Source organism: Gymnoscopelus braueri (assembly GCF_963280865.1).
Source record: "Gymnoscopelus braueri genome assembly, chromosome: 21".
NCBI lineage: Eukaryota > Metazoa > Chordata > Actinopteri > Myctophiformes > Myctophidae > Gymnoscopelus > Gymnoscopelus braueri.
The window spans coordinates 47,569,200-47,576,699 of NC_137623.1; the positions used below are offsets into that span (position 1 = coordinate 47,569,200).

The 7,500-nt window shown below is 45.1% G+C and overlaps 1 protein-coding gene across 1 annotated transcript in view; it reads left to right on the forward strand.

Moving 5' to 3' along the window:
• Nucleotides 1-687: 687 nt before the first annotated feature.
• Nucleotides 688-7,500, forward strand: part of zfhx4 (zinc finger homeobox 4) — a 114,044-nt gene continuing 107,231 nt past the window's right edge. The window contains 1 exon segment of the mRNA XM_080418257.1: nt 688-1,181. The gene's annotated coding sequence lies outside the window, so the exon portion shown is untranslated.

Here is a 7,500-nt window from a genome sequence, read left to right on the forward strand (position 1 = left end):
CTTTCAAAGTCATGCTAGCCTGTTATGGTGAAACCATTTCATTGTTCTTACAATATCATTATCATTATATTATCATATCAAAAGTCATCCCAGCCTGTTACATTAAAACATTAAAACATTAAATAGCAGATCTACAAGCTCACAATGCCTCTTGATGCCATGCAGTGTGAGCTTGTAGATCTGCTATTTTCAAAAGAGCCTGTTATGGTGAAGCCGTTTCATTGTTCTTACATTATCATTTCGGCCTTAATAAAAAACATAAAACCCTAGAAAAGATTTTTTCCTCATTAGATCATTTTAGGTTCCGTTCTGAGCTTCTGACGCACACACACAGTGTGTGTGTGTGTGTGTGTGTGTGTGTGTGTGTGTGTGTGTGTGTGTGCGTGCGTGCGTGCGTGCGTGCGTGCATGCGTGCGTACGTGCGTGCGCGCACAGGGGCTCCGGCGCGGGCGCGTCACATTTGCAATGTGGAGACTGTTGATCAACTCACTAATTACACTTCTCTCTCTCTCTCTCTCTCTCTCTCCCTCTCTCTCTCTCTCTCTTGCTCCCTCCCTCCCTCTCTCTCTCTCATTCGCCCTCTCTCTTCCATTCCCAGAGTGCATATCGGGAATACAGACACACACACATACACACACACACATACACACACACACGGCACAAAGACATGCGCACTCAACTTAATCAGCCATTTTTTTTAAACAGGGGGCTAAAACGATAATAATTAGCAGAATAAAGACATATCGGATTTTCATTCCCTTTGCTCTCCTGCTCCGGTACAGTCAGTCACAACCGACCCGCACTGCCGTCGGACACCACGTCTTTCTAACCGACCGTTAGGGGGGGAAACCGGGACAGGAACGATACGGGACGGGACCCAAACCCAACGGAAAGGATCACAGCTTTCTCTTAAAAAAACAGCTTTGACATTTGTGTCTTTTTTTTTTTTGCTCCTTTTTTTTCCACCACCACCAGTCATAAAAGTTGGAGGATTATTATTTTCCCTGTTGTTTTTTTTCTTCGCCCTTTTTTTTGGTTGTTGTCAAATTCTAAACGCGACTTTTTTTGGATGTGACTTTTTTTTTTTGTGTTGTTTTTTTAATTCTAAAAACAAAACCAAAAAGAGATTCTTCTACGGAGCGGATCTTAGTGCGTGTGGACGGGGCTGGGGGATTAAAAAAGTAAGTTTTTGTTCCTTCCTTCCTTCTCCTCTTCTCTCCTCTCTTCTTCTTCCTCGGTCCTCCCTTTAACTTTTATTGAGCATGGGGTCGCGGATGGTGTTAAATTTAGGGTCGAGTATATCGATCGATTATCTTTCTTTCTCGGCGGCGGATCTCCTCGATCCGCCGAGAAACGCTTTTGCCACGGGGTTGTGTGTGTGTTGTTGGATTGCATCGGATCATAACAGGTGTTGTTGTTGGATGCGGACGATGTAATGGGTTTTAGCTCGTAGATCTGTGGTGTGTGTTCTGTGGTGTTTGTGGAGCTTTTGACTACAATAAACAAGCGACTGAACTGAACTGAAACTGACAGAGGCTATACCATAGCCTCGAATCGGAGGCGTTGACGCGAACGAACGAACTGTCCGCGATCGCGGGTGGTTTAATATAGGCATTTTTAGCCTATTATCCTATACTCCCTGTCGCTTGCCGATCAGACCCGATCTAGCCGACTAAACAAGGCACTAAACAAGCGACTGAAGCTGAACTGACTGACAGGGTGCTAGATAGATAGCCTGGAGTTGGCTATAGCTTCGATCGCGGAGGTTTACAGGCTTTTTTCAAAATACCGCCTGTCGCTTGCCGATCTAGACCACGATCTAGCCGACAACAGGCGACGCGTTGTCGGCTAGATCGTGGTCTAGATCGGCAAGCGACGCCGCGCGATGGACTAATAGACATCGAGCCCATAGCCTGCTATAGTCTCTGGACCCACAAACCTGCGTTCACTTCAAAGTTTATATTCTAAGGTTGTTTAGTGGCCATAAAGCTGATTATTACACCCTTTTACAACAAAGGGAACCCTTGTCGTGTGTGACTGTGTGTCCATTATTGTGGCTCTTTTTGTATAGCGCTGCGTTTTCCAACACGAAGTCCGATGATCGCCTCGGACATCCATTCATGTCAAACGTGTTTTTTCGCCTCGTTTTTCCCAAGCCATCGAGGCTGTACGTGCAGTGCAAACCGCAGCCCGAGGGTTTTCATGGTGTCTCGACCACCGACCATACCATACCGTCCGTAGCCCACCTTATATACAGACAGTCCTCGACCACCGTACCGTAGCCCACCTTACCTTACCTTACAGACAGTCCTCGAACCAACCGATTGTTGCAATAATGTCCAATAATGTCCTTCTGGTTAATGCATCTGCACCTAGACTATCTTGTACTGCTGTGAATGTAACAATGTAACCATGGGTCCATTTGGTTACATTTGTAGCTATACACTCTCAGAGTTACAAATGGACACATTGACAGCGAGTGTATAGAGTGAACTACTGTTGTGTAGTAAGTGAACGTGTAGTACACTGTGTGTACAAGTGTGTATCGACAATTTGGGAGTATTTTGACATTTTAAATGGAATGGTTCGCAACAATAATCATAATCATAGCCGAGGAGGGAGGTGATCATTTCCCATCTCTATTGGTGTTGTAGAATTCTCTTTAAAACAAACAAAAACGCCCTTTTTGATCATAAATGCGTTATTACACAAGCAGCACGTTTAGATTATACCCCCCCCTCTCCTCTCCTCTCCTCTCCTCTCCCCCCAAAGTGTCGTTTACCTGCTGCGTGTAAAAGCCGTCTCCCCACCGAGCCGTGGGTGTCTGTGTCGCCCAGGAAGGGAGCGCGATCTGCGGGGTAGACAGTGTGTGAGGCTGATGGAGCCATATGCAGCAAGCAAGCAGCAACTCCTGGATTCATATAGCTTTTTCTTTTTCTCTTTGGCATGAAAAACAACACGATTGGGAAGATGTCTGATGAGGTGCCGATAATAACTCTTGCATGATACATATATGTATATATTTGTTTTAACTTCGGTGCCATTCCATTGCCTTATAATAATCAGATCCGTCCCCCCCCCCTCTCTCTCTCGCTTGAGTGGGGGGTTGAGGGGAGGGAGGGGGGTCATAATTTCTCCGTCATAATGAATTGTCCATCCTTTTCCTATTGCGAGGTGGATGATTGTTGCAGCAGCTTCTGTGCGATCATGTCCATGGCTATTGTTTTGTGTTAATATTTTTTGGGGGGAGAGAGAGGAGCTGGAGGAGGCGGATGGTGGGAGTTCTTGGCTGTTTTTTCGCCTGATGGCTGGTTTTGTGAGGTAAGAGAGACTTGGCTCGGATTGGGACGCGACAGTGACAGGGACATCGATCGCTTGCATTGAGAGCAGAGAGAGAGAGAGAGAGAGAGAGAGAGAGAGGGAGAGGGAGAGAGAGAGAAAAGCCTCGGCGAGAGGCGAGCCAGTCTTAAACCTGGGTATGTACCGGACCGGTGTCTCTCTCTCTCCCTCTCTCTGTGTGTGTGTGTGTGTGTGTGTGTGTGTGTGTGTGTGTGTGTGTGTGTGTGTGTGTGTGTGTGTGTGTGTGTGTGTGTGTGTGTGAGAGAGAGAGAGAGAGACTCCCGAATGTGCTGTATTATAGCCTAGGCTAGAATAAACTGAAGAGAGAATTTTATTTATACAGGGCTGTATATATACGGCTTTTCCGACATTTTCCTACGGATTTCTGCATTTGTTTATTGAATCCACTAAATATATGTTATTGTCCCACCCTCCACCCCTCCAACACACTTTTAGATGGTTGTTCTTTTTAGTTATAGGTTTGGATTATGATGAGCACCATTTTTTATGGAAATACGAGATTTTCTGGATTATTGGACTTGATCAAATGTGGACTGTTAATACTTCATAATGCTATTTACATTTTCCAATGTAAATTATTATTATTAAATTATGATGATGATGATTATTTTGATCATTCATTATTATTATTTGTTATGTGTTGACTGAAGGCCTAGTTATAGACTATATTTGATGTTTACATTTAGGGAAACGTGGTAAATCACAGTTTTGATTATTAAACAATTAAAATGTATTGAATTAAATCAGATAAATGTGATTAAAACGATACACTTCCGACCCTTGGTGATTTTGAGCTAGATGTGTGTGTGTATGTGTGTGTGTGTGTGTGTGTGTGTGTGTGTGTGTGTGTGTGTGTGTGTGTGGCAGAGCTAGTGTCTGGCCCATTATATTTAATTACATTTCCTTCAAATTCTGCATCACATTACAAAAATGATTAAAGGCCCATAGTAATAAACAAAACAAAAACAACAAAAAACAGACAGAAGTGAAATTATGAGAAAAGATGACACTATCTAATTGCAGGGAATTTCATCAGTAAATGACATTGTTATCTCACACTGGAGTGGCTGAATAATTTTGTATACAGGCTATTATTTTTTTCTGCTGTCTTACAAACGAGATGATTTAGAGTTTTATGTTTGCAAAAGAAGGCCTCTTGTTTTTGTTTGTTTTTTCTGAGATGATCTTAATAGCAAAGGCGTGTATGTCTGTCTGTGTGTGTGTGTGTGTGTGTGTGTGTGTGTGTGTGTGTGTGTGTGTGTGTGTGTGTGTGTGTACGCGCGCATGTGTATGCGTGCACGCCCACACACGTGACACGTGTGCATGTGTATGTGTGTGTGTGCGCGTGCTTGTAGGCTACTTCTCTGCATGTTATTAAAGCAGCACACACTTTTCATTTTACCATTAGCAACGGATGAGATGGGGTGTGTGTGTGTGTGTGTGTGTGGGGCGGGGGGGGGGGACAATAGCTGTTGGCTTTAAGATGCTTCTTGATTATTAAACCCTAATGCATTTCAGCTTCACAGCCTTCATTAAGGGGCCCTCGGAAACTCTGTGTGTGTGTGTGTGTGTGTGTGTGTGTGTAGGGGGGGACGTAGGGAGCAGCAGAGAGAGGGATGGATGGATGAGGGGGTTTTGAGGAAGGAGGAGGAGAGGATAGTAAGGGGGGAGCGAGGGAGAGAGAGAGAGAGAGGGACACGGAGAGAGAGAGGCAGGCAGGCAGGCAGGGGATGAGCCTGTCCTATAACTCCTGGGCACCCGACACATGCAGCCTAGAAGATTGGCTCGAGCCTCTCCTAGGGGTCGACAATGTGTCATTTCCACCCGGCTAGATTGCCCTCTGCCTATCTGATATTAATGTGCAAATCAATATTTCAGGGATTAAATTTCCCTTCTTCATTTTTTATGGTTTCTACCTCAATAAGTCTCCCGTCTAATAGAGGAGGCCGGTTGATTTAGGAGCCTTTTGCTGCAAGAGAGAGGGGAGCGAGAGAGAGAGGGAGAGGGAGAGAAAGAGAGAGGGAGAGAGAAATAAATGGAGAGAAAGAAAGAGAGAGAGAGAGAGAGAGGAGCTTTGCAACAAGGCTATCGCTGCATTTTTAAGTCGGTGTGCGTGGATCCCCATAGGCCTTTAGTAAGGAGGGCTATATTCTGCTTTACACTGTAAAGACAGCTAATTTGGCTAAAAAGCCAGAAAGGGAAAATATGGGTCCGGTTGAATACTTAAGACGCTGTGGTAATCCGAGTAGTGGGTATTAGTGAAGGGGAGCCCCCTCCGCCACCCCCTTCACCCCCCCATCGATGACGCACACACACACATGCACACGCACACCACACAGAGGTCTACATCCAAACCTGCATTACCAAGCGTCACGGTTGAGCGCATGGAAGAGCTTACTACACACTTCGACCGCTATAACATTTTTCTTCTTCTTGCTGCTACGTTTCTTTTATTCTATTTTTTTATCTTTTTGCATATAGGAGCCCATTGACACCAGCTTTCCTCCTCTGCGCAATATAACATCTGGCTTGCGTGTGTGTGTGTGTGTGTGTGTGTGTGTGTGTGTATGATTACTGGGGGTTTTGTATTAACATAGTCATAATGCTACGTCTTATTGACAGTCCAGCGAATGAGTCTGCACCCGTGTGGCTCCACACACACATTCATTAAGGGACAGTGCACAGAGAGACGTCTGTCTGCTAGGTGTGTGTTTATTTAATCTTCCTTCCTGTGCCATCTGGTGTGTGCGTGCGTGTGTGTGTGTGTGTGTGTGTGTGTGTGTGTGTGTGTGTGTGTGTGTGTGTGTGTGTGTGTGTGTGTGTGTGTGTGTGCGCGTGTGCGTGTGCGTGTGCGTGTGTGTGTGTGCGTGTGCTTCTGTGCGTGTGTGTGTATGGCTGTGGCACTATGGTGTATATTTCATACTTTGTGTGCAAGGGGATTTCTCTTCCATTCAGCCTGAAACAGCGGAGGCTGACTGTTTTAACCACTTCTATGCTCAGTAAAACAGACCTGAGCTACAACTGTAGGTACTTAGTACGCTCATTTTTCACTCCATATACCAAACATCTTCCCCCAACATAGCTGATCTACAGGATTGTAGATCTGCTATTTTTGGCTTATGTGTCCCCCCCCCCCCCCCCCCCAGAATATGGATGCTGGGGTTCAAGTGGATAACATACCCTTTGATAGAGTGAGCATGAGCGAGGGACAGTCAGACAGACATGGAGAGATAGAGAGAGAGAGAGAGAGAGAGAGAGAGAGAGAGAGAGAGAGAGGGACAACAAAAGAGTCCTATAATTGTAGCAAAACTGCTCATGCCTGATTTATACTTGGTATTATATACACCCAAAAATAGCAGATCTACAAGCTCCCAATGCGTCATAGCTCTGCTATTATCAGTGCGAAAAACACAGGCATATTATAACCAACTATAAATCAGGCTTTGGCGTCCTCCTCTTGAATTCACGGCCATTTATGATGTGAAAAGCACAACTGCCTGTCCACCATTATCACACAAACGCACACACACATACACACCCCCACACACACACACACACACACAGGAGGGGGGGGGGTCATGTAGATGTTTCTGCCTCCTTCAAACATCTCAGATGACTAAAGTATCTTTGCGGTCGTGGCCGGGCTGCATGGAGTCGTATCACCGTTGTGAACATATCCAGCGTTTCTGCATTTAATACAAGATGGACGAACGCAGCGAGCGAGCGGATGAAACGAGATACCTCTGCTATCACGTCGTTTCTCAGCCCTAGTGTGACACTGAAACAACCAGGAAAGCCACACAGACAGACAGACAGACAGAGAGGCAGACAGACAGACAGGCAGGCAGGCAGGCAGGCAGGCAGACAGACATTATTTGTGTCAATTGTATTTGACTGTGAGTGTGACGTTTCTTTCTTTTTTTTTACGCTTTCTCCCGCTTCTCTTCTCTTCTCAATCACTTCCATTTCCCATAGATGGTAGTGTTTTTATTTATTTTTATTTTAAGGTTATATAGCAGAACGCACATCTGACACGCTGGCAAGTAAAACCCCAAAAATACAAAGACATGGAGAAAAAAGTAGGGTGGATGATTTAGATTTTACTTATGGTGGTTTTGGATTGCGTGTGTGTGTGTGTGT